Consider the following 27,781-nt stretch of genomic DNA (forward strand, 5'->3'; position numbering starts at 1 on the left):
CAAACTCAATACCTCTTCTCATGATTAAAACCTTTTTCTCACATTAAATAAACAAACAAACAAACCAAACCAAGTTGGAAGATGTGTAACAGTGAGTCCTGCAATATGGTATTCATGCAGTGTACAGAACAATTAATGAATAAGTACAAACAAATATAATTTGATAAACATTGATGTCCTTTGAATTATGTAATATTTTATTAGGAATATTACACGATCAGGTCTTGTGAGAAAGGATAGCATTATTCAATCTTAGCTTCCAGTTCTGCAAGCACTTATACATGTGTTTAAACTTTATCCATGAAAGTAGTTCAATTAATTTCACTGAAAGTTTTCTTTGCATGCTCAGATATGGCCACTGTAATGGGGCATATTAACCCCACATGTTACAGAGAGCCTGTGGACACAATTAATCTTGCCATGCTAAACCTGCAATAGCTGTCAAGACTGAAGGGCAGTGTTAAAAGAGCTAAATCTGGGGCTCAGCTGGGGTCTAAACAGGAAAGGGAGCAGAATTCTGGCTGTTACTCATCAAGAGAAGGCTAGCTAATGCCTGGGAGCTGAGCTGACTGCTATCAAACAGATCATCCCTAAAGGAAGGCAGACAGGCCTCCAACAGGGAGCTGATGGCAATGAAGAAGGAAAAGAGCAGCAAATGAGTCTGTCTGGTCTCGGTGGAAGAGAAAGCAGGAAACAAGAAGACTCCTGTTGATGCAGAGACTGCAAAAGACTCTCATGTAGAAGAATCACATACTAAGGAGGTCTGGAGTGTGGAGGGGGGGTTAGACAGAGTGGGGCTGATACACTGGCAGCCTGGGAAGAGGATGAGAAAATCCTGAAACAGGGCCAGGTAGGAAGTGATCTAAAGAGGCAGCAAAGTGTCTGTGAGACATAGTTCCTTGTACAACGTGCAGCTGAGTGGCTGCATAGGAAGCAATTAAGATTCACCCACCTCATTAGTGGAGACATGCAGCATGCCTCTACCAATTAACTACCTCCTGTTGTAGCTGGAAAAGGTGGAAAAAAATAAGTTGGTGGGAGGAATAGGAGTGGGAGTGAGTCATCTGTTTGGGAGGCAGAGGCAGAAGAAATTCTGAGAGTCCAACTCTCTCTTGGGCAGCTCCAGCTGCTGCACTGTGCCTAAAGAAGCTGTACTTCCTCCTTTTCAGCCAGCTGCTGGGCTGCCCTCAGTGAGTGTTTCTGAAAATAGGAGTGGTACACCTCCTCTACTCCCCTTCTCAGGCAGCCCCATGTGCTGGACTGCTTTTGCTCTGTCACCTTGGCCTCCTACCCACTCTGTCTTGGGTTGCCCACCTCCTTGTGCTGGGATGTTTTGAATAAAAGCAACACCTCTTTACTCACAGGTAACTTCAGCTGCTCCATTGTTTGAAATACAAGCCAGGTGCAGTTGGGAAAGGCTGGAGAAGAAATTCCTAATCAGTCCTAGTGAGGCTGCAGACAGTAGCTGGGAGGCACCAGACAAGGAGATCCACAGCAGATGGGCCCAGCTGACAGGACAACCCCTATGTACCACTGACACCAGTAAGAAGTATTTAAATGTTATGTTTTATTTCTTCGTCGGTGTGTTGGAGGTTACCCAATGTGTGCCATTTACAAATATATGCATTTTGCAGGATTTTTACCTCTCTCTGCCTATCTAATGTAAAAAAAAGCTAACACACAATCTGAAACAATGAAAGTGAGCTAAATACATTTGATGAATGTATATGGATTTTATATAGCAGTTTGAGTCAAGCCAAGCCTACTGAATAGAAAAAGTAGAAATAGGATTGGAGACTTGCTTTATATACAACTACTATTATTTTTCCAAAAAGAAGATCCCTGGATAAATAGTTCTGATTCTGGTTGGAGAGCGTGTGTGTGTGTGTGTGTGTGTGTGTTTGTTTATTTGTTTTTTTTAAAGAATCCAAATAAATTATCTCCTCCAAACTGTCATTAAAACTGTATTTAATAAGTATTTCTAGCATCACAAAAGTGACAATGGGTTATTTTATACCTAGCTTTGAACTGGATGGCATTTCAGAATTAACTGGTACATAAGTTAATTTAGTTCCTAAAATTAATGCCACCTCCAGTAGCTGCTCAAAATGTTTGGATTTAGTTTTGTCTGAGCATATTTCCCCCTATTGACCTGCATATCGCTCTTGTATTTTCCAACCTGTAATGTCCCAGTCATAGCTCTGGAGCTGGAGAGCCAGGATGCTCTCTAAGTGATTTCCATTAAGTTTCAGAATTTGTTTGGGACAGGTATTAAAAGCTTTAAGATCTTTGCTGTGTGGTATAGATCTGGCTCTTGGGACTCTCACTATCTCTTGTATTTTTCCACTTGGTGCTAGCTGTTTCCTGGAAGGAAGAGTTTATCTGCAAGTTCTTTAAGCAATGGGTCTGTGTGGTAGCTCTTAAGCCATATGTTGATGTGCTCCATTTACTTAACGGCCTGCATTTGTAAAAACTGAATAAGTGTCCTAGCTCCTCCTGTATTTGAATTGTTGAAACACAACCTGAGAGGGCTCCTTTGCACTATTGCAGAAATGTGTTATGTTTTACTTCCCTTTGTATTTTAAGTGTCAGTTTTGTTTGCTGACTGTGATACAGATTAGAAAGCATTTTAAAGCAATTATGTGCAGATAATGGAGGTATGGTTTTGTGGATTGCAAAAGTCTATAGCATGCTAATGTGCTGGCAGATGCTTTAATTTTTGACAGTCTGAAGACTTAGTTGTCTATGGGAGGAGGTTATGAAATTGGGCCTTTGGTGCATATTTTTTGTGCTTTCATTTAATCGGCAAGCTATTTTTTTTTTTGAAATTGTATACTGTATAGTTTTCAGCATGCCATGATTTGGTATATTTACTACCTTGACGTGTTAGAAAAGATGATAACATGCATGTGCTCTACACCAAGGGATACTTAGCTGCTCTCCTCAGATAGCATGAGCTATAAGTGAAGCTGTGGTATCCCACATTTGTGAGAAGATAATCAGCCAGACAGAGTCTATTGTCTTGTTTCCTGCCTACTTCAGTGTAATCCATCCACCAGTCCAAGCCTACTTCAGGGTAAACATCCATCAGTCCAAGTCCAGGTGCTATTGTCCTGGTTCTGATTCATTGTGTAATAGTTTATGATTGAAAAATTCTGACTCTACCTTGTATTTGACTAGGTAGGAAATAAGATGACTTAAAATATCTCCAGGCTTCCCCTCCTGACTGGAAGGACCCATAAAACAGAGCAATCCAGATCCGAGAGTGACACGGCACTAACTTAGTGCTAAAACTCTGGCTGTCCACTCATCTTTAGACAATGTTTAGGTGCAGAAATAAAAATAATATCTGCAGAAGGATTTCATTCCTCAATCTTTTCCCTGAGCTGAATCATACCAGCTTTGATGAATGGCAGACCAAACTGAAAGATTTGAGAGATGTAAATGCAATTGAAATATTTTTTTAATCTTTTTTCTTAGGTAATAAGGAGCAATATGTGTACAGAAGTGATCCCATTAAATAATAATTAGCCAGTAGTTGAAAACAATTTAACACCTCTATCCTGACCACCCAACCCAATCTAATCCCTTCCAGCTCAAGCCCCAGTGCCTTCAAGTCTGCTTTTCTCGCAAAGACAAGAGCAGACACTTTTTAAAATAAGATAACAAATGGCTACTGAAAACTTTGCAGTATTAATTGTATTTGCTTTTGTATTCATTAAACATTTAAAGTCATGCAGCTTATCAATTATCCCTTGTTTTAGTATTCTTTCTTTCTTCCATTTTAAGTGTATAGTAACTGGCAGTGGCACAAGCACACACATTGGTGCACGTGACAAAACTCACTCTGCTCATGGGTGGAAAAACATTAGAGAACCCTGTTGTGTAGCCAGGATTTTACTGGCTGTTCGGAGTCTAGTTTTCCCCTAGCTGCCCATTGAAGAAGGTAGAAAAGGTTTCCCCTCTTTACCACTTGATGATGAAAGAGAATTAGCTGGCCTTGGACCCAAAGGGAAAAGGATGTATGGGCCACTGGCTTATTTTGAACTCTATGTGACTCAGCTGGAGAGCCCAGTCACAAAAAGACACTGACCACCACAAGGCTGACATGGCTGTCAGCAGACTTTCCTCCTGTAGTCCTTCCCATTATGCCATATCCAAACCCCAGGGAAACACCACCCAGTGAATCACATACTTAGCAAGATGCTTACAGGCATATGTTTGAATCAAAGCCATCAAATCCATGTTAAGTTGATCTAGCATCATATCCGTTTTTTTTTTTTTTTTTTTTGCTTTGGATTCCTGCAATTCTATGACATGATATTGCCTTTCCCATTCAATCTAAATTTTCATTTTTTCCATACGTGGTCTAGGTCGTAGGCCTGAAATTTAGGAGACCCTGGTTCAATTTTCCACTGTTAACTTCCAGCAAGACCTTTAGCAAGCAACGTAGTCTTTCTGCATCTCAGTTTCCCCATTGTAAATTAGGAAGTGTAGCACTGCCTTACCTCGTGTTTTGTGAGTATAAACACATTACTATAGCACCTGAGCACTTTATTAATGAGGGCCATATCAGATGTATATATGAATTTTGGAGTTTTGTAGGGTTGGTGAGGTTGTATTTACTATTGATATTCCTTGCTCATATATTTAACTAAGCTCTAGTTTTACACATCTTTGTCCTCACTGGTATTTACAGCATTCCATAATATAATATGAGCTGTGAATATAATTAGTATTCTTTAGTCTTCCTTTTAGGTCATTAATAAAAATTTGAAGTAAATCAAGTTTAACATGGATCACTGCAACCCTGCAATGAATCTCTTCCATAACTCAATAAACCGGTGTTGATCATTGCCTTTATTTATAGACCCATGGCCAGTTTCATTTTGCGACAAGGCATATTCTCTGAATTCATTGAACAATTATTCTGCACAAGACTGTCACAGTAAAAACAGAATGAGATCATGTTTATGTACAATGGGGCTGAATTAAGGTGACATGGACAATTTTAATTGTCACTTTCTAATTTCTGAAAGGTTAATTCAATATTCTTTTAATGTACATTTGTGTTTGTAAATACACACGATTTGCCCAGGAATTTTTGTGCGTTATCTTAATAGTGATTGTGCAGCTAGACAATTTCACTGCTTATTAATAGACCTAGATAAATATTCCATCAGAACTGGTTTTCAATGAAATATTCCATTATCAACCAAATCAAACTTTTCACAAAATACTTAGTATCCAGTGTTTAAAATTTCAAAGTTGTGTCTAATTCCCCAAAATGATAGTGATCTTCTGAAAACCCTCTCTTCCTCTGCCCCTCCCCCACTTTTGGAAAAATTCTGAAATTTTTCAGTTGACTAAAATAGTTCAGTCTCTCAGTCAAAACTACCCACAGAAAAGATTTAATATACCAAACAAAGTAGTCCGTGGAAACACATCTCAATTTTATGACTTGCTCTCCTTATTAATTTTCTATTCTCCCTTTCTCTTCCACTTACAGACTTATAAAGGAGAAGTTTAGGAGTGTGTCGCCTATGTTGAAGTAAGCTAACTTTTTAAAGATGCCTAAGTGACTTAGGAGCCCAGCTCATATTTGAAAGTTATGTCTGCACTTCAGATCCATTGAATATTGCTGAGATGCATGCTTTGAATTGCCTAAATCAAAGGTCCTCAAACTGGGGCTTGTAACCCTCAGGGGGTCATGAGGTTATGGGTGGGATCATGAATGGTCAGCTTCAAACCTTGCTTCACCTGCAGTATTTATAATACTGTAAAATTTTAAAAGGTGCTTTTAATTTATAAGAAGGGATTGCACTCAGAGGCTTGCTCAAACTGGTCACCAATACAAAAGTTTGAGAAATACTGGCCTAAACCAGTTCTGAAAATTGAGTTTATGCAGCTTAGTCACATGCTTTTAGAATGCTTATATTATGTGTCTCTCCTTATTTACTAATGAGGCTATTTGCTCCTATGTTTTCTCCTTCTTCTCTTCCCCCACCACAAATATTTCTTAAAGTCCTCCTTATTCTTCTGACCCTCATTATGTACTGATTTTTGCAATGATATTTGCAGCATTGAAGCCTGACAATTAATTGCTGAGGCCTCAGCAAAAAATGTTTCATTATCTTGACAATGATATTTGTTCATTATTAGATGGAAAGGGTAGAATTATAAATCAATATGCAGAAAAGGGAGATGTTAAATACATATTTCTGCTCTTAGTTAGGTGTGGAGAAACACAGAGGTAGTCACATCCTTTAACACTCTTTTGATTCCACAAGTATCTCAAAAGGATGTTAAACAGAAGTTTTAACATCACTAAGACATTTTAAAATCACTAACTCAAGATAACTGGCAATCAAAAGTTTTTAAAAAAGCTGGCTGATGAACTCTAATGTTTTTCTTTTCTTCAGTAAGTCTTGGATCTTGAGAGAACTTCCAGTGAACATGAAAAAAAGTAAATCTAGTGTCAATATTTAAAGTGTGAAAAGAATGACTCAGGCCTTTCAGTCTGACATTGATCTCAAGTATGAGAGTGGCATTAATTATCCTCCTTTAATTCTGTATTAATTTGTGTATTAGCTGTTCCAATCAGCATGGGTTTATGGAAAATAGAGCTTGTCAAACTGACTTGATACCTTTTTTTGATGAAGGTAACTGAATTGATATAGTACTTGAACTGTGGTAAAGAATTTAGCTTGGTATCACACAACAGCGAGACTTAAAAAAACTGGAGCCAGTGGCATATTAGCCACTGGGCCAATGGGACTTGTGTCTAAGGGCCCTGGAAAAATGGGTGCCCTGTCCTTCTACTTCGCCCTCCAGACAATCCTGCCAGGGAGTAGGCTACTGGTGCAGAGACTAGCCCTGCTCCACCCCTGTGTTCCGTATTCCCCAGCAGGAGTGTATGTGGAGAGCAAAGGGGACTGCAGATGGAAGGGGTGAGGAGTGACACACACTTGCTCTGACTCAGGGTCCTACAAAAACTTAATCTGGCTCTGACTAGAGCAATATAAAATTAACATGGCACATATTAAATGGATTAAAGTGGCTAACTAATTGGTCTCAAAATAGAAGTATAAACAGGGAAACATCAATAGAATGTGTTAGTAGTGGAGTCCTGTACATGTCTTCCAGGCTATTGATGAACATGTTGAGTAAACAATGACCACTGAAAGTATGAAGATGGCACAAATTGGGAATGTGATAAATAATGAGGATATATCACTAATTCATACAATCAATTCAAATTGCACTGTAAACAAATACAGATTTAATATGGCTAAATGTAAATAACATAGGTTATACTCACAAGATGTGGTACTCTGTCCAGGGAGGCAGTGACTCTGAAAAATGCTGAAGAAATAAAATTTATACCTTCTCTAATCTGAATTTATCTAGCTTTGGTTTGAGTCTCTGAATCATGCTATACCTTTCTCAGCTCAATTGAAGAGCCCATAATCAGTGTTCCCCCTGTAGGTACCTATAAAGTCTCATCACATCACCCTTTTTTCATTCCCTTTAAGATAAACAGACAAAAAAATAACCTATAAGGCATCTTTTCTAATCCTTTAATCTTAAAGCTCTTATCTGAACTCTCTCCAATTTATCAACATCATTCTTGACCTAAGGGCATCAAAACTAGGCACAGTATTCAAGCAGTGGTTACATCAGTGTCACGTAGAGAGAGAAAATAGCCTCTCTACTCCTACACAAAATTCCTTGGTTTCTGCATCCCATTAACACATTAGCTATTTTGCACAACATATCACATTTGGAGCTCATGTTCAGCTGATTACCACAACAACTCCCAAATCTTTTCCAGAATCCAATGAAAAGTAAATGAGACATACTTCTGAAATCTTTGAAGCAGCTAGGTCATAATTCAGAAAATAATTATAGCATTTGTTTAAGATGTCTTTTTTTCCAACGGCGATGCTTAGCTGAATTGAAGGTGTAAGGCCCAAAAATGTGCAAGCAAAATCGGTGGTGGCAGTACACAATTGTTTATAACTGTGACTTTTTTTTCGTTCATGAATGCTTGCTTTCCCTATGCAACACCTTATTTGAGAAACTCAGATAATCTTCCCTCAATGGGGCTGACAGCCTCTGCAGGCCTTGGAACAAGGTGTGTGGGTTGATGGTGGCTCTATGTCCCCAGAAGAGGTGGGGCCAAGGACAGAAGGGAGGGGGGGAGTCATGGGCATTCAGCCCTTAGTGATGCTCAGACTGCAGCATCCTCCCTTCTCCTCCCTCCCTTCCTTCCCCCCCCCCCCCCCCCCAAGCCCTCAGAACTGCATAAAGTGACACTCCTGTAGTACTTCAGAGGCCAAGAGCTCAAGACCTCTTTGAATCTCTGGGGGTAATTGCCCCCCTTTGTACCTCCCTGCCCCCCCCATCAGATGGCCTAATCTCCCCCATCTATATATGTACTTTTCATAGTTACAATAGAACATTCCTTTTTATAAAATGTGCCCCATGGCATATAAGAATAATTATAGGATAAAATACTGACTAATCTGATTGAACTATTGTTCTCAAATATTGGTCAACCTGTTGGAATAAAAATACAGTCAATCCACTTTTTAATGAAGTTGTATTGAACTAATTAGTCTATGAACTAAAACACACATTAATCAAAAATATCCCTCTTACCTGCTCTAGCCCTTTAAATTAAGCATTCTTCCATGAAAATATGTTCTGTCTTGACAGTCTATTGAGAATAAATACTCTAATATGTTTTTACCAAGTCTTAGACTGTAACTCATTAATTATATAAAATTGATAGCCTAGTGGTAATTGAATGCATATGACACCAGGCACTCTCCTCTGGGTAAACTTGCCAGAAAGAATCACAGTAGACCTTCAAAAAAAACACATCAACCGGAAGTCAGTTGCAAATTCCCAAAGTAGTGATTAACTAAAAATTGAAACTTGAGATTGAAATAAGTAACTACTGTGCACATTGAACTTTTCCCCCTCATACATTTTAAAGAGGACACCAGTTGGAGTTACTGTATGAAGTACATCCTAAGGGTATGAAGCTTTATAATTGTAGTATTCTGTAACAGCAATTTTACAGTGGAACAGAACTGAGTGATAAGGCATCAAAAATGACAGAAAATTGGTGTACAGAGAAACACCTGTTTACACCAACTGAAGTGTTAATAAAAGGATTAGATAAACACATGCAAGGGAAATTGAGATGCAGTGGGATTATTTTAGTGGTCTATGAAGTGTCTTCTAGCCCTAATCTGGTAGATACCAACTTAAGTCACTTTGCAATAACAAATTCAAAAAGCACTGATTTGTATCTATTGCGGATTTTTTTCCCCCCATATTTTTTTCCATGCTATAAGGATATAGGTGAGAGCTTCAACTGCTGTAGTGAAGTTACAGAGATAGGAAGAGTCCCAAATCTTCAGTAGGTATAAACTTACACAAGTGATTTTACCAAACGTTGTTTCTGAAAAGTCTGTTTGTTAATATGGTGCAAAGGGGATAAACTAAAATGCTAGCAGGAAATTCAAAATAATTAACCTGGTTCTATGCTCACTTACGTAAATTTTACACTGGGGTTACAACTGACTTTGTTAGGGGGTTATCCCTGATTTAGGGCCAGGTATGACATCCTGTATGATCTCACATAGGAAAGACATAAGGCGCTCTCTTGCTCCCCTGTATCATGGCATAGGAAAGTAGCTTCCTCAGGGATACTACTCCCCATCCTGGATAGTTAGGTGAACAGAGAAGGGAAGACTCCTGATTTCAATTGTCCCAGCTCCAGTCATCAAGATGACCTGGCAACCCTGGGGAAATAGTCCATACCAGGTGATATAAGTGTAGGGAAAACTACCTTCTCTCCTGCCCCAGAACAAGACAGAGAATCCCTTTGAGTCAGAATCTGGTTCTCCACTTGCTTCTGGGGCACAGTAGTTTCCCACTGTGCCTGGTTCAGAGCAGGTGGCAAAGTTGTTAACCAGTATAACGGTGCAGGAGTAGAATCAGGATCATCAGTCTAGCCCCTGGTATGTGGTAAAACAATAAACTCCAAAGTGCCTGTACCTATGGGTGGTGTTTAAAAAAACCACTCCTATCATGATATTTCTCTGGAAAAAAATATTTTAATTTAAATAAAATGCACAGTTTTGAGGATAATTAAGTAATATAGCTAATAAAAACCATAATGTGCAATTTTAAGCTACAGTGAGCTGAATGAAATATGGGACAGGAGCTTGCATTTTTATTAAATTAATCAGTCTTTCTAATGAGTTATTGAATATCTTGGGTTTTCTGCACATGATAAAAATGGATCCCCATGGTTACATTATGATACGCTTTAGCACCTCTTCTAATAGCAGCACTTCATTGACAAAGCATGATTCTTCACCCCTCCCACCTTAACTACAGTTGAATATTGCATCACAGGTGATTTATAACTGAAAACAATTTAACATTGCTGTGAACAGAATATCAACACTTACATTTTTCCTTGCGTGCAATACCTGCTAAAAGAACAACTTCTCTTTGTACATAAACAATTTGATTTGTATGAACTTTTCTTGGTATGATATGGACAGTATTCCCATTTGAAAAACATACTCCACATAGACCCAGAAAAGGGATTGCTTCCCCTTGCTTCTTATACCTGCCACCTAAATGCTGAATCTGTTCCCTATTCCTATTCTGATCGTTCCTGAAAGCTCCTTCATTAGGTTGTTGCTGCTTGCAGACTGGTGACTCTTCCCCCTGAAGTCGGTCTGTTTACGGAAAAGTGAAAGGACTTCCAGCTTGCCAGACCTATTAGTACTGAACCAGTGAAATATCCATTAAGTGGTGATGAAACCATGTAACGAGCATGTGCCAACCCTGAATTTCACTGACACAAACAGTTGTGAATCACTGCGCCTACAGAACTTTAGTTTAAAATTTGCTTTAAATATTTCATTAGTTTGTTGCTGAAGTTTAAGTTCATCTCTCAAAAAAATCCTTGCATAGATATTTAGATGCATAATCTGAATATTCAGTTTTAACCTTAAATACTTGGATCTTCAGACATTATTTTTTTAAATAAATTCTTCAAAAGACCTATCCCCTTATCCAAAATACACTTTCTAATTAATAGATGGATAAATGAGTTTTACTTCTGTTAGTTGATGAACTAGTTATAAGAGAATCTTCCACCAAAATCAGTATTTTACTAAAATATAACTTTTGTTATGCCTAAACTCTTGGAAATATGTTTTTAAAATGAACATATAGTAAAATTTCATAAATGTTATCAAAATCACACAGAATATTCCCTTTTTCTGAAAGTAATTTTTCTGAATTTTGTTGTGAACACACTGAACCACTGTAATTTAAAATAATGTATTTGTTTCTGTGATTTTTAAATATGTAGTAATCTGGAATTATTACTTTATACTCTTAAACTTTTATATTTAAAACATAAAATCAGCTTAGATACATATTCTTCACGAGTGTAAAACAGGGCTTTATGTATTCCATAATATTTAACATTGTATTTCACAGGACAGACTGACTTGCCCTTACTAAGTGGTTTTTTTTTTTATTTTTTAAACAAATAAATCTCTGACAAACTCCAGGATACATCAAAAAACCTGTGACTGACACTTTTTATTCACACGTTTAGTGATTTGAATTAGCTATCTTCTGCATGTCTTGTCTTCACAATCTGATATGCAGTGGAAAATGTGATGCGTTTTTTTTTTTTTTTAAAGAAAGACATTTTAGAAGAGTGGGTCCCCCCTCCCCACTCCGCTGATGTCACTTGCTACATTTAGGTACAGGGATTTGTTTGGAATGGATGAGCAGAGAGAAAAGGGAGACAATGGGAAGGTGAAAGTAAGAGTCCTGGGTGGTGGAGGGGTGGAACTGTTGGCTGGGGTGCTTGCTCCTCCAAGTAACAGCTTTACGCTCCACCCCATAACCTCACTCTCTAGTTCAGTTGTTAGGATACTTGCCTGGGTTGTAAGATCCTGATTCAAATCCCCCAGGGGTTTGCTGCTTCTTAAGTGACCATCCTTGTCCAAAGCCTTCTCTTTCTCAAGAGGCTGTTGACTTCTTGGGACGGGGAAGGGATTCAGAGAGGGATTGCTCACCAGTGACTCTCCCCAGGAGGTGGCAGCCTCAGTTCACACCCCTCAAAAGAGCAGGAGTGTGTCCTGGAGTCTGCCACAATCTGGGTGGACAAGAATAAGGGGGTGGGGTTACTACCCAGCAGCAATTGCTCTTTAATTAAAAGGGCAAGAAGGACTGCAAATAGCCCTTCATTAGCTACAAGATCTATGCCCTCTCACACTAGAAGCCCTTCTGCCCGACAGAGCAGGGATTTGATCCAGGGGGCACTCACACACCAGACCCATTCCAGGGACACCATCTCATAGTCCAGCAGCCAGATGGTCACTTTAGAGGCAGCTGCTCAAATCCTCTCTAAGGAAGCTGAGGAAGGAGTGGAACCTGCATCACCCCCACACACAGCTGAGTACAAAGGAATACAGCACTGGATACAAAGGAATTCAGCAATTAGTCCTTTTCTAATTGCTACTTAATAACAATGGCACAGCCTCAAGACTTAGCCCATGTTAACGTATCCCTTATGTCCCTGACTGTGAGAAAATGCAGAACCCCATTAAAATCTCTTTTCCTCAGGCAGGCAGGAGGAAACTGAACCAGCATCTGCTCCTCCCAGGTACCAACCTCTGCTTGTGATCCATGGCTAGGAACCACATAGGTACCAAAATAATTTCTCGGGAGGTACCTTTGAATGCCCCACCAAACCTTGTCCTGAGGCAAGACCGGAAAGGAGGCTGAGACCTCGCATGTAACTTTTAACCTCGTGGTTATGTGCCTCACATATGACTGCATAGAAGGGGGACCCGTCTCCCATTTCAGCTTAATTGCCTTCTTCTGTCCAGTGACTTTAAAGCATTTGGCATCAGCTACTGTTGGAAAATGGGTGTCTGGGCTACCAGGATCATTGGTCTGACTCAGTCTGGCCTTTCAATACCATCTTTAATTTCTCCTTCATCTCTGGAGGAGAGAGCTGAAGAGAGCTCAGGTGAAGGTCCTAATCCTTGGGTCATGAACTACAAAGATGAGGGCTCCTTGAAGCTGTTTCACTTTAACTAGTATTGGGGTAAGGTGGTGCATGAAACACTCTCTAGGCCAGAGGTGGGTGCGTTAGGGTAGCTGCTGGGTCAAATCCCCTTTCAGCTCCCTGAAAAAGGTGTGTGAGAAGAGGGATGTGCTGCAGTCCATGTATATGCCTCGGTTATGGAGGCTAGAGACCCCTTACTTGTTGAAGCTGATGCACTTCAATTAAATAGTTGAGCAGCTGCAACTCTGCACTTTGTAGTCCAGTGGTTAGATTATCTCCCTTGCTTAGCGGTGCTGTGGATTTGAAGCCTCCTTCTCCCTGCCTTAAGAAGGGCTTTGGCGATGTTTTTAAACACCATTGTGCTGCATGTGCCCTGGGTGATGCATTCCTGTGGAAGCTATTTAATTAACTATTGGTTAGGCCAGGAGCTACTTCCAACTTCCTCAGTAGCCTAGAGGTTTGGCTGTGGGTTTGGATGGCAGTAGGGGTGGGTTTGAATCTGCCCTGATGCCTCTTTCTGTCCCCTGTTCAGTAATAGCCCTGCATGCTGCTCTCTTGCCTGTTGAAGCTGTTCCACTTGAGTTAAAGGTGCTTTGGGCCAGGCTCACAGGTGCCCTCAGTCTATAGTCTAGGTGATTAAACAAGGCAGCAGGAGTCCGGAGGCATTTCACATGCATTGCGAATGGAGACTGATGGGCATTTTTAACCATTTGATTTTTATCAGTAATAAGGATGTATAATTGAAGAGGATTGATGTCCTCGTTGGTCACTGGCAGCTGGAACTTGTTGGTGATACAGCCTGCCTCAGAGATAAAGTGCCTGCACACTGAGTCCTGAAGATTAGATTTAAGGTCAGGAGGAAATGTTGTCCAGCCATGGGCAGGTGGCAACCCCGTTGTCATCCATGGCTAATTTGGATGTACCATATCATTAGTAACTTTGTGAAGCTTTTAAATGCCTGGAATAAAGTCCTACAATGTGGTCCTGGACATTGATTGCTATGGATGTGAGTTTCCAAGTTAAGAGTTTCTTGTTAAGAAAGAGCCCTCAGTTACACTGAAAGATTCAGTGTAGGCTTGCTTGAAAGGCTTTCCGTGAGAACCAAGTAAAATCTCCCATTTCCCGACAGCCCCAAATTTTCATCCGTGTTGGTTTGATATTGTGGATTCATTCTAACATGAAACGGAAGTAAAATGTGTGTGCTTGCCTGCATATTCCTTTCCACACTGAACAAATATTGGCTCTAGTTCTGGCCTGTTTTGAAGGCTCTTATACAATAAGATCATAGATTATAACATTTTACCTTATTTCATTAAGCTGAAAACCTTTCCTTAAGTAGATGATGTGATGTTGACAGCCTAGTTGCCCATTCATGAGAAGGTCTCCATGCCTCAGCAGGACACTGATAGACACATAATTGGCTTTGTCTGATAGAATAGCATGGGTGCCAAGTATTGTAGGCAGGGAGAGGACAACAATCCCCTATTGTGGCCCCTCCCCAGGCCAGTATACTTCCCTCAGGGAGTCAAAGTTGGATGTATTGCCTTCCCGGTGCTCCTTGGCCCAGAGCCCAAAGGCTGTGGGCACAAAGGCCATTCTACCCAGGAGCTGAGGAAGCTGAAGCTGCAGCACGCTATGGCTAAGGCCTTACCTCCCACCCCAGCCAAGAAGGGCTGGGGTTATGGATCACAGTGGGAATGCTTTGGGCTCCTGTGGGACTGAAGGGGTAAAAGAGGGAGGGCACAAGGGAATGGGACAAGGACTAGCCTCCTGGTTACCTGCTGTCTATGGTATCCTATAAATACATGTTATTCTGCATATTAAAGACAATAAGACACATTCTGCACACCAGTACATGAGTACAACTGTCTGTTAAAGATTAATATTACTGAGTATATGCATTACAAAAGGGGCAATTCTCATTTTGATGATAAGCCTAAAAATATTTTCCTCCTTGTTCATTCTTATGTATGGGAATTGAATGACTTGAAATTTGTGTACACATACTTTTTTTGTATCCATGCCTGTTACTCCTATGATATGCAATCTCATTGCCCCCAAACCTGTTGGGCACCATAGGTGAAACAGAGTGCAGAATTTGACAATGATGCTGAGGATAGGGATATTAAATTCAGTTTATTCTACTAGTGGATGGAATTTCTATTGAATAGTCGATAAGCAGGGGAGCTTCAGCGGGTTAGCTCCTGACCCTAGGAGATAACCTTATTGCAAATCTGCTTTTAAAGCCTCCCCCAGCACTGGTTCCTGCTCCCCTCCCCCATACCTTGCTGCCACTGATAGAGACAGCAAGTGGGGGGAGAAGCAACTAGTTGAGGGAGGAGCTGACTATCCAATAAACTTATGATTATTGGATAGTCAACGAGTTGCTTATATCCCTAGCTGAGTGTAGCATAACTTAGGGCATGATTTTACCTGCAGCATTTGTATTACTACCACGAGTATAGAGAGTCACAGTTGAGTTTGAATCACCCCTAATAAGAGAGCTATTGGAGGGACCACTCTTATAGACCTCTCCATTATTTTCCTGAAATGGGTCACTGAGATCCACTTCTCTCTCAGTGGGCCTGCTGTCAGAGGAGTAAGCATGATAGTGCCTCTGAGATAGCAGCACTTGATAGAAGATGGCATGTTCACAGCATATAATTCTGTTACATGCTGAATTCACTGTCAGGGAAAGACCAGTTATGTCTGCTCTCCCATTTGCCCACAGGGAGCTTGAAGACTAGGAACTGGCTCCTCCTGGTTGCAGAAATATCTGCTATAGCACTTCATTGATTGCTACTTCACTGCACCAAAAACTTGAACATTTTCTTTCAATGTGAATTTGGCTGTGTATGGTATAGTGCTATATAAATTAGTAATATAATATTCTACCCTATATACACACACTAATATCCAAGCCATGATAAAGATTAAGGACATCTCGACTCACCTCTTGCAATGAAAACATGTAGTGTGCAAAATTAGATCTATCAATATGAATGTATTACATTGGTATATTTCATACATATAATGTCAAAGTATTTTGTGTGTTATAATATAAAAAAAATTATTACATTATAACTCATACTCTCCTGTTTTATTGACACATAATAAATATAAGTTTGGAAGAAGCAATGTATTTAATGTTAAAAGAGGAGAATATTATGTAGTCAGAGTTAAATTAACTTAAGTGACTCAGAAATACAACTGACATGATAAATTTTGCTTTTAAGTGAAGCTTATCAACTGGGCAATATTGTTGAGTTTTAATACTTCTCTTATGCCAAGCTGTCAGACATTTTTCTTCTGAACAATGGTTAAAGGCCAAATAGTGGAAAGGCTAAATATCTGTGCATTTTTAATTGCTTGCTTATATTAAACTTAGAGAAGTATGGCTTTATCTTGCTATTTTGCACACTCTGAAACTTAATGTCTCCACCTTTAAGGATTTGTGTAATATTTAAAAAAAACTAATTTGCATTCCTTTACCCCAAGAAATAAAAGAAGTCACTTACACTCGTAGGTAATAATTTAATCTGATAGGGCAAACAAAAAGGAAGGCTGGGGATGCGTGAGGTTTCCTAACTAAAACCAGAATATACAACTAAGAACATGGAGTGCTGCACCATGACACACTGTACAGCAGGAAATGTGCTACTAGTTCCCATCATATGCATTCCAGAAATATAGTGAGAAATTTCACAAACGGCAATTCTTTTCCTACTCGTGCATTGACCTTTATAAGTCTGTTCAACTACGTGTGGCCTATTTTCTGGGCCTGATTCCCCTTTGACTTCAGTGGAATCTCTCCTGATCTGTGCTGGTATAAATGAAAACAAATCAGAGTATAAGTAATATGTCTCTCTTACTTTTCTAGCCATAAGTCTTTCCTGTATGGCATTGCTAGAGATCACCTCATGTCTGTGTTTGTTTGTAGCTCCTTGCACAGTGGTCCATGACTGGAGATCCTAGGTGATACGATATGATAGAAGTATAACAACACAACAGGGATCTTGTTTTCTCCCGCAGGCTTTGTACTTTCACATGCTGTTTTTATTGGGGGATGTTGGGGGTTGTTTTTACTGCCTCTGACCTAAACAGTCTGAAATGATCTCCTTTTCAGAGTCATGTGTGCAGAATTAATTAGTTCAGCAGAAAGGAAGGTAGACCAAGTTATTTGTAAATGCTTGACCCAACTGAGCTAAAACATACTAAATCATTTAATAAACCTTTGAAAAGATGAAGTTCATAATTTAACCTTTCAGACGGCCACTAGATTAAAACATGATTTATCTAACCTTTAAACAATGCTTTATTGAAGGCATGTGCCTATATAAAGAAAGCTGAAGATGTGGTCACAGCCCTTACTCAGTGGAACTGGGAAGTAAGAAGGAGAAAAGTCCATCTTTATTCCTCCACTCAAATTGTGACAGGCTTTGGGGAAGAGAGCAGGGCTACATCTAGGGTATTCCCCAAATATGAGCAAGTGGGCAGGGAGAAAGGAGGGAGCTGGGCTGTAGAATGGGAACTGCCCTGGCTGGGTGCAGAGAAGTGGGCAGGTTCAGAGAGGCGGCAGAGGAATAATTGAAGCTGCTAAAAGGTCTGACATTTGCTGTTCTCTCAAGACAATAGGGAAGCAGGGAGGAACTGTGACTTTGATTACAATTTGTTTTCTAAGTTGCTCATGGATCAGCATAAATATTTGCTGCCTCTTTCTTTGAATTCTGATTTAATACACTCTTGGGTCATATGGCCTTGGGCTGAATCCCAGGGCTTCTAAATTGGAATCTTGATAATAGTTCTCTAGTAGACCCCGTATTTAATATAGCGTTTGAATATGATGTTTAAAGGGAGATGTTCTTTCACAATAGCATTTGCTATTGTGCCGATCACACAATAGGTGGGAAATCTGGCTTGGATTATTAGCAAAATGTACTTTGGAATGAGACTCCCTTCTTCTCCCCCGGCTGCCTTAAACTATTGTACCCTGAACTGGCAGAATGGCTACAAAACATATTGTGTGGCAGGCTTTCCACCTGTATGTTACTTCTAATAGAAAGGCTATAGTATTTCCATAATCAATTAGCTCGTTTAGTTTAGATTATTAGATTTGACGAGCGATGCATAAATCCGTTGTTACTGATTTAATCGTTGATATTTCAGGTGGCATGATTCATCACCTTCAAAAAATGAAAACTGTTGCAGTTCTCTTTCCTTCATTCCTTGTTAACATAAGCATGGCTGTCATAATGGCTTACCAATGTTGTCATTCAGTAGATCTTGCATTTTGTCTTTCAGTCCCTTCTGTGATGGGAAATGGGTGTGCTATGGAAGCATTGTGGGAACCGTTATGCTGACTACAAATACAAACTAAGATCATATTTTGTATTGGTAATGTTTGTACTTTTTGCTGAAACGAGGTGACCTTATTGAATTTCTCCTCTCCTTTCCCCTGTGCAACTTTAATTGCTCATTTATGCCCTAACACTGAAAGTACAAAGTTCTACTTGTATTTCTGCAGTAGCTGGAGGATTTCATCATCTCACCTAAAAGTTCCTATGTAAATATCGGGTTTCCCTCCACTCTCAGTTTAAATAACACTCCTAAATATTCTTGATTCACTGTCTTTGAAAAGCAATTTGCTTGCCACTGTATCATCCTTGCATTCTAAGGAAAATACTGGTCACACACAGCCTTTATTGCTTCTATTTTACTAGTGAGATGGCTGGGCCAGATGCACAGATGGTATGCTATACCATATGTAAATGTTTTAAGTTCCATTAATACTTATTACCAAGATGAATTTGAATTACTTACTATGTTAAGAACAATTGTAAAGAAAAGTTCTCCCTGAATGCTTCTTTTGGACCACCAGGGTATTTTCCATGGATATTGTGAAAAGACTGCAAGTTTTTCAGAAAAGCACCTAAGCAGACGAAAATGAAAATCTATATATGCATGTACATTGAGGACTGAATGAGTTCACAAACACCACCTCTCATTTTCCCATGAGGTCCTCCCCCCACAAGTGTTTTTTATTGGACAATCTAGATTTATGGGTAGTTCAATAGTTAAAACATATGAACTGGATTCAACTTTTGAGGTGCAAAAGGATATAAATAGCAACCACCTGAACCCACAAGGGCCACTGTACCAGTGAGGACTTCCAAATGTGGACAATATGCTGCAGTCCCGCTAACACTCTATGGGGATCCAACCATGGCAAAAATAGAGCAAAGGGAAAACTGCATGGCCACATAATATTAATGATTTAGGAAAATGCTGAAGAGGTAATGCAAAAGTCCTAATTAAGAACAAGTGGCAACATGCGGGGGGGGGGGGGGGGGGAGGAACCCTAGACACCTCTGTAGAGATAAATGAGTATGATGGCATGGCAGATAAAACCATTCTGATTTCAGATCTGGATACTCCTCTGTACTGATTACTTTGATACTTCAAACTTTCTTCCAAGCCTAGAAAAGTTGAATATGTACAAGGTAGACCTCAGTGTGATATGGAGCAACAATAGCAAATGTCAATCTCAAGACCATGTTCTGAAATACACAGCAAACTACCATTGAAATTAGCTAAGATGTTTCAAGCTCCCTTGTTTGTCTCCATTCCCAGTTGACTTTGGGAAAATCATTTGCTTTACAGTTATACTTCTTCACAGAGCCAAATGTTCTTGGCATCCCTGAGAGCTGCAAGATCCAGAGGACAGCCCTCTGCATAACCCCAGACTTCTTCACTCTTTTTCTCTAAGTTGGCTGTAAAATGTCCATTTCTTCTCCTCTGTGCATATATTAAAAACTTTAATCTGTGCCACACTCAGACTGCATAGTTCCCAAGTGTTGCTGTTTTGCAAAGGTCAAATAATGATTAGCACTAATAAAAATATAATCTGTGTTGCCATTGGAGTTGGTGAGGTATGGGATTTCTAGATGACAAGAGAACAATAAATCACTCTATATAAAAGAATATCGTTTGAAATATAAAACAAAAGAAGAAAACCCCAACAACCCCATCAGAGGGCCAGATTCTCAGCTACTTCCAGATTCTGCTGAGTGCTGCAGAGTAAGTGAACTTTAAGGAAGATAATAATTCTCTGTTGGCTCCAGTTTGGGTGTAGGTTAGGAAAGCCTTGGGATTGCTGGCAGCTTGCTATTGTGCTAAGGGACCATCAACACTGCCTCTCCATCCACAGTTGCAGATTTCCCTTCCACCCGGGGGCATGTTCACCCCCTCCCCAATCCAGGCTGGCAGACCAGGGGGAAGGGGGGGGGCAAAGCAGAGCCAAGCCTCGGAACGCATGGGCAGCGGACAGCCCTGTCCGCTGCCCATGTGTTCCGCCACTTTGCTTCCTCTCCCTGGTCTGCTGGAGACCAGGGAAAGGAACGGCCCCGTTCGTAACTGCGGATCCGACATAAGTCGGATCCGCGTAACTCGGGGACTGCCTGTACAGAATACCACCACTAAAACCCAAATTTCTGAAGCCACTTAGAAAACTACCTACATTTGCTGCTATTTTTGTGGAAAAACAATTATCCAGTTTTAATTGGTTTTTGCTCTGATTTATCATCAAAACCTGGAGATATTCTACTAGAATAACAAGACCATTAGTAATAGAAGGTCTGAATGGAAAAACAGGGTATATTATTATGTCCATCAAACAGGAATGCTAGTCATTCATTACCTAACATTCTACTGTTAGCATATTCACCACCCAACTCTGTCAGCTTAGCAACTTTAGTTAATAATAAGTTTAGTTAATATTAAGATGCTCTATGTGTGTTCCCCAGTCTGGTGAACACCCTCAGAATCCCATCAGTCCTGAATGAGGGAGTTCACCAGACTGGGGAAAATCAAACTTGACTTCCCTGCTGCTGGCCTCCAGACTTTCTACGGGGGGCTGCCAACCTCATGGTTGTTGGTCTTCCTTCTCAATAGTGCTCCCAGCCACTGGGGCTTTCTGGTCCAGCAACATCCATGGTATGGAAGGCAGACCAAGAGGTCCTACCTGTCATTGAATAATTTGTTACAACACCACTGGCCTGATTCTGCTCATATTCATGCCACATTTCCAGTGGTACATGTCAATTAAAGTCAGTTGCATTATTACTAATTTTAACAGGTGGGAGAACAAAATCAATCCAGTCTTGAAAGGTAGGGAGCTTCTGATAACAAGAGTGATCACTGTATAGCTAAACATATAGACTATTCCTTATTCCATAGATGTATTTAATGCTAACATGAAGATATTAGTATTCTCAGTAAAATATCAATATTGACATCAAATGCAGGTAAAGAAAATCAGTTCATGCAAACTGCTCTGTCCTCTTTATTTCTTATGTGTCCACTCCTTTCCACTGCACTAAATTGGCAAGTCAGAGAACCCTCTTGCATTATTCCATTTTATCAGAAGCAATTCCTGTGTGCATGACAAAAAAATACAACAATACAGTCTAACATTTTCTGCAAGCACAAGTAAAAAATACTATCCAACCAGGCCTCCATTAGATAAACCTAACTAGACAGATTCTTAATTTAAAATAATTTCATATATTTCATTTGACTTTTTTTTGTGTGACAGTCACAGATAAATCTGGGTTTGGGTGCTTTCCAAAATATACACTACTAAAACGCTATTAGTTTTAGCAACTGAACCAAAACCGGAATTAAAGCAGAGAAGTGATACCATCAGCAAGTTAAATGAGTCAATAACTTAAACTGTTGGCACACAAACTTCACCATAAGTTATTTCGATTTTCTTTTTTGTGTGTCCAGGTCTAAAATATGGTGATCTAAAATATGGTCCTTTAGTAACAGAGTTAGGATTGCATAGGCAGTAGCAATGCAAACTTACCTGTCTTGCTATAGCAATGGATTTTAACCTTCAGATGAAGAAGTTCTCTAAAAGGGAGATATAAAAACTACTGAACTGCACTTTCTCTTGAGATTTTTCTCAACTAGGTGACCAAAAACTACAAAATGCAATCTATTTTTGTTGTTGTGATGAAGTCACTTGCCTGTTAGAACATAGAGGTCACCATGATCAAGACTAGATTTGAATGCATGATGACCTTGTATGGTTCCAAATTATGTGCTTGTCTCTTGAATCATCCAGTCCCCTGAAAGTTTTCTGCTTTTGAGATAAACGGATACTTCTGTATCCATAGTCAACTAAGTTTCCTTATCTGACTTATGCCACATTTCATAAAAGGAAATGTGAACCGGAAAAAAACCTACTTACTTGAATAGCTAACACAAGATTCTTTGATTACTTCCAAATGTATGTTTCATACAGCAGTGTCTGGGACATGCACAACAAAAGAACAGAATCATCATGATGTTCTTATACAGGTCTTCCTCATATACTCACTAAGACATATTCATCATTAATAATCATCACCTACGTCAGTGATGACTCATTATTGAAGAGATGTAGGGCTCCACATATGGGAAAGCCATCAAAATTCATCCAGAGACCCCAACGATTCCATTCTCTTCCTCATTTCCTACAAAATATAGACAAGGTCAGTTCTTAGTACACCAGAATTCCTACAAGGAAAGGACATTTGCGTTTTTCAGTTAGAAAACCTGTTGTTCTGTACTTGTAATTTCAATTTTGTATTTAGCATTAGCATTTGACAGGAGTCTGGCTGACATGTCTCTATTGTAACCATTAGACTACACTGTATAACCATGAATTGCAAACCACGTCCTCCCTTTTATTAAAAATCAGCAGACAGACAGGACTCCCAAGAGTAGAAATAAATGTCTTTCCGTCTTTAATAGACCTCACGTAGCTTGCATCAGAGATTAGCAATAAAATCAATATTACATTTATTAACTAGAAAATTTACCCTGTGTTCCTTAACTCATTTTTTTTCTTCTAAATAATTGCTCTGGGGTAGAGCTGGGAATTAGGGATACAGTATGCAGGCTGCCCAAGGGAGAGAGGACTACAGAGCCCTCTCATCCAGCCCCAAGCTAGAGTGGTGAGAAATGCCTCGCCATGGCTGCTGTAGTTGCACAGGCATAGCCAGGGGAGGGGAGATGTCCCCTGCCTGGGAGACAGACACAGACAAACTCTCTCTCAAATATATAGTAGATAGCTGTCCCTTTCTCCACCCCTGCCCTCTGCTGCCCCAATGGGGTTTTAACTGTCCTACTTGCCTTTTATGGCCTTTTGCTACCCCCCTCCCTCCCCCAGTGGTCATTCCACAGTATAACTGTCCCTGTTATCAGCAGAACCTTCCCTCTCCCTGTCATCTTTATTGTCTTGGACCATGAACTATATCCTTGACCTAGTGCCTCCCTGGTCTCATTGCATGTTACATGGCTAAGAGAGACCTCGTTCTGCTCAATCCATTCCATGACAGTAAAACAGAAGCATATTTTCTTAATCAAGGAGAAAAGTCTTTGAACTCCATCCTGGCTAAGATTTTCTATGAAGATAAGAGTTACATCATCACATAATCACCCAGAGCATTTTTATCCATAACCATCTTCATAAGATTAATCTCCAGACCTTTTTTTTCACCAGCTGACTTTATCGCTGTTCTCAAAATACAACATACAAAGTAGTTTACATTAATATTCAGAACCAAACTATTAAATATACTTTCCACTCGGTAATGAAAGCAGGAAAATATCAAGTATTGCCTTTATGTTCAAAACGTCAGCATACATTTTTATCGAACTGTTTCCATAACCTCCAATTTATAAACCTGTAAAAATAACTTAGGTTTAGAAGCCTGCAAGCTACCCTGCTGACTTGACTGATACCATAGTCTTATACAACAAGGGTAAGGGAGGACTGTGACAACAACAAAAAATCACCGAATTTCATTCCCCAAGCCACATGTGAATGGGAATTGTGTGGAGAATTTTTTTTTTTTTCAATTGATGGAACTAACAGTACATTTAATCACTTGCCAGTTTTGGCTGCTACATCACATTACTATCTTGAAGCGTTGCCTTGGAGCCAGTTTGTTAGTGGCCCGATGGTGTGCAGGAGTGGAATGCACATAAGGACCAAAGCATAGTAGGAGACCCTCAGACTGCCCCCCTTGTATTCCCCAGAAGTGCACATTATCCCATGGTCATGCTTCCCTTTGACACTGCCACTTGGTATTAATACAATTATCTAGCAAAGGGGTTTCAAAAGAATACACTTTATGTACAGTCAATGAAAATCATTATTGCACAGAAGGACCATTAGATCAGTAGCTTCAGGGATATCTGAGTTAGTCTGTACAGGATAAACTTAAAAAACAACTGTCTGGTAGCACTTTAAAGACTAACAAAACATGTAGATGGTATCATGAGCTTTCGTGGGCACAGCCCACTTCTTCAGATGAGTGTTTTTCAACCAGGGATCTTCCAGTTGGAATATCAATTCATCTAGATATTTGCCTAGGTTTATAATAGGCTACATAAAAAGCACTAGCAAAGTCAGTACACACACAAATGTCATGTAGATAATGACTTGTTTATACTGTTCTATATAGTTTCTCAGCAGTTCTCAATCTGGAGGCAAGTTTGTTTTAATGAAGTTGTGAGGGCCAGTGTTAGACTCACTGGAGTGCAGGGAAAAAAGCTAAAATAAGAGCCCCACCTTCAGGGCTGAAGACAACCTGAATTACTGAGCAAGGTGAAACTTAGGGAAAGGAAGACCAATCAGATTCCTAGAAAGGCTGAGAACCACAACATTAGATTATCAAGGCTGTAGCACTGGGCCTATATTATTGGATTCAATAATTCTAAGTTTAGCTAAAAGAATAGGGATATGAAAGGTTAACCAGTAAGCATCCTTAATGGGTGCTGCTTACCGATTCTGGTTAACTGTTAACGGGGGCTGGAGCAGCTCCAAACCTCCTGGGGGCAGAGGCTGCTCCAGTGTTGTGGGGAAGCTGCCATACAGGGGCTGCTCCTGTCTTCTGTAGCAGTCCCTGTCCATGGTAGGCCTGAGTGTGCTGCAGACAGGGGCTGCTTTGGACAGAGCAGCCCCTGACAACAATGTGCTCAGACCCACAATGGACATTAGCCAGGCTGGAGCAAATCCCCGTTTCCTCTCTTAATGGGTTAACCGTTTAAATGTAATGTTTAACCAGTTAATCAATTAAACAAGATTTTACATCAGTAGTAAAAAATGCATCTTCCAGAACAGCCTCCAATCTTGACAAGAATCTGATCAATGTTACAACATTTGAAATAGAAAGTCTCTCTCTTACCATTAAAAAAAATCATATAACCTCATCTTTGTACAGAACAGTTCTTGAATAAAACAAAATATTCCATGATACTTCACCGCTCTGTATCCTAACTCTCCTCAAAATCTAGAATAAACAGATGGGGTTTACAATATTCAGTATTGTTAAAAGCATCTTTACTTGGAGTAAGCATCCAAATGTGAGGTCCATCAATGGCTACTAGCAAGGATGGTCATGGATGGCATCCCCTTTGTCAGGAATGGACAACAGGGAACCAGTTCTGTTCATTTCTCTGGGGCATCTAGCAAAGGCGACTGTCAGAAGACATGATACTGAGTTAGGTGGTCCTTTGGTTTGACCCAGTACGACCATTGAGTCATTACCATATAGATAACGCCTAAATTATGAAGTGAATTACACAGACAATATTTCAGTGTCTTAAACTAATGGACCAAGAAAATAGGATACAATCAAAGCATCACACTTAGGAGATCATGTCCTAGATTGAGAGCCAGGTAGAGTTTATACTTTGACCCATGTATGTGACAGACCAGATAGTCACCAGTCCTTAGTAATGGAATATGATCCCTCCCCAGTGCATAGGAAGGAATGTACATAACACTTTACCACCACCTAGAAAAGTGATGGAGATTGGCTCACTGTATGTTGCTGCATCCTTCCCAAATCCTTTCTCAATGTTTTCTGGTCCAGAAGGAGATAGAAAGTTCCACCCCACAGTCAATGGAATTGTTCATGCTCCTTGTACAGAGAATGCAAAGGATATGTGGGGGAGTAATTCCTTGCTTTTTCACTCTGCTCTCTCTCCCATGGGCCAAGGCCAATCTAGCCCTAAATGTGTGATCTTGAATTTCTTACCAAAACAGTAATATTAAAACCAATACTGATACTCCTATAAACGAGCTGCAGGACTGGGCTCTTTTCTAAAAATATTTAGTTATTAGACGACAAGCAAAAATGTAGGAGGAAAAAACAGTGGATTTGGTCAGGGAAACTTTCAATGTAAAAGAAACAAGATAAAAAAACATATTTTTTTAAAAAAATAGGAGATAATTACAATGCAAGTGGATTAATTTAACTAAAGAACATCTGTTTGTACAGGTTCCTTGATGAGATCTACTGTGAAGACTTTGTGTTGGCTAACTTTCAATTTGTAGATTTTTATTGAAGTAGTTCTATGTACATATACCAGTAGAGATTATAGTTATCCTAGTAAAAATGAAAGAACTGTGGGTCTATTGTACCTCCTCTTCGTTTTCTCATTTCTATTTGATTTGTACTTTGCCATACCACATTAATGTTTTTAAAAACTTAAATGATCTATATCTTAATCTGTTTTCTCCACAAACTAAGAAGTTTGAGATTTTTTTTCTTCATTCTGCTTTATTTTACAAGACAGCCAATTCATAGCAATATCTCTCAGAAAAGCCTGAAAGAAACTTTTCATTCAGTTTTATGTCTCATTTGTAGTATGCAAGAAACAATGAAAATATTCTAATCTGCCACCGGACTAAGTTTAAAAAAAATTAAACTTTTTATGTTCCAGTAGATGTCAGTTTGGTTTGATGCTTACACTTCCCTTGGACTTGAGAGACTTTGTAAATGCTCAACCTTCTTCCTAGTCAGGAAGTACATTTCTCTTTAGCAGATATCAAAAAATTGAAAAAAGGCTCTTAGGTGACTCATTCAACATTTATCTTCACCTTTTCACAATATGCAAACTTCTTTATGGCTGACCGTACGAAGTTAGTATCAATATATTAACCAATCTTTTATCTCCATAGTGGACATTGTGTTAACTCACATTACAGCATCCAGTTAGCAGAGGGCTAAAGACCAAAATCCCTCAAGCCAAGGTCATGAAGACCTGATTCAGAAGGAAGACAGAGGCTGCATTTGAGTACAATGTGGAGGCAGAAGCCTGGAATCTGGCTATAGAGAGAAGCCTAAGCAGCTTGGAGGCAGGACTGAAGGGCAGAGAGCCAAGTTCGGAGGCAGGTGGCTGCTGGGAAGAAGGTCAATAATATCTGGGACTGGAATGGACAATCAGCAAGTCCTGAAATGGGGGGCTATATGGATGGGCCTGAACAGCTCTGCATGTTACGGCCAAAGCACTGCTGGCAAGTGTAGGGTTGCCTCTAAAAAGGGAGTGGCTTAGCGTGAGAATCCCAGGCACTAGATGTTCATCTCCACCTTCGAGCCCCTGTGCTGCATTGCAATAGGTGCTACTAAAATAGCAACATAAATTACCTTAATTTATAATGCAGGGACATATCTTCAAGGATTGCTGTTAAATTATTTCTGTTTTTGAAACTGTTCATTTTACTTCATGTGAACCACGCTGGACTCGGCTTTCTCGATACTAGAAATTTTACATCCAATTGCTTCTCTTCTCTCTTTTGTTTTATTCCCCACT

General features: G+C 39.7%; 1 long non-coding RNA gene across 5 annotated transcripts in view; it reads left to right on the forward strand.

Moving 5' to 3' along the window:
• The first annotated feature begins 882 nt into the window (after nt 1-882).
• The window catches only part of LOC142829410 (uncharacterized), a 50,789-nt gene continuing 23,890 nt past the window's right edge, over nt 883-27,781 (forward strand). Inside the window, exons 1-4 of one of the 5 annotated variants that reach the window (XR_012903809.1) lie at nt 883-1,190; nt 1,365-1,542; nt 5,510-5,551; nt 6,423-7,354. This is a non-coding gene — a long non-coding RNA (uncharacterized LOC142829410). Of the gene's footprint in view, nt 1,191-1,364; nt 1,543-2,021; nt 2,064-5,509; nt 5,552-6,422; nt 7,355-27,149; nt 27,733-27,781 lie in introns of those variants that run through there. The other 4 variants (XR_012903808.1, XR_012903811.1, XR_012903807.1 and 1 more) reach the window with 4 other exon arrangements.

The sequence above is a fragment of the Pelodiscus sinensis genome, chromosome 5 (genome assembly GCF_049634645.1).
Source record: "Pelodiscus sinensis isolate JC-2024 chromosome 5, ASM4963464v1, whole genome shotgun sequence".
Taxonomy (NCBI): domain Eukaryota; kingdom Metazoa; phylum Chordata; order Testudines; family Trionychidae; genus Pelodiscus; species Pelodiscus sinensis.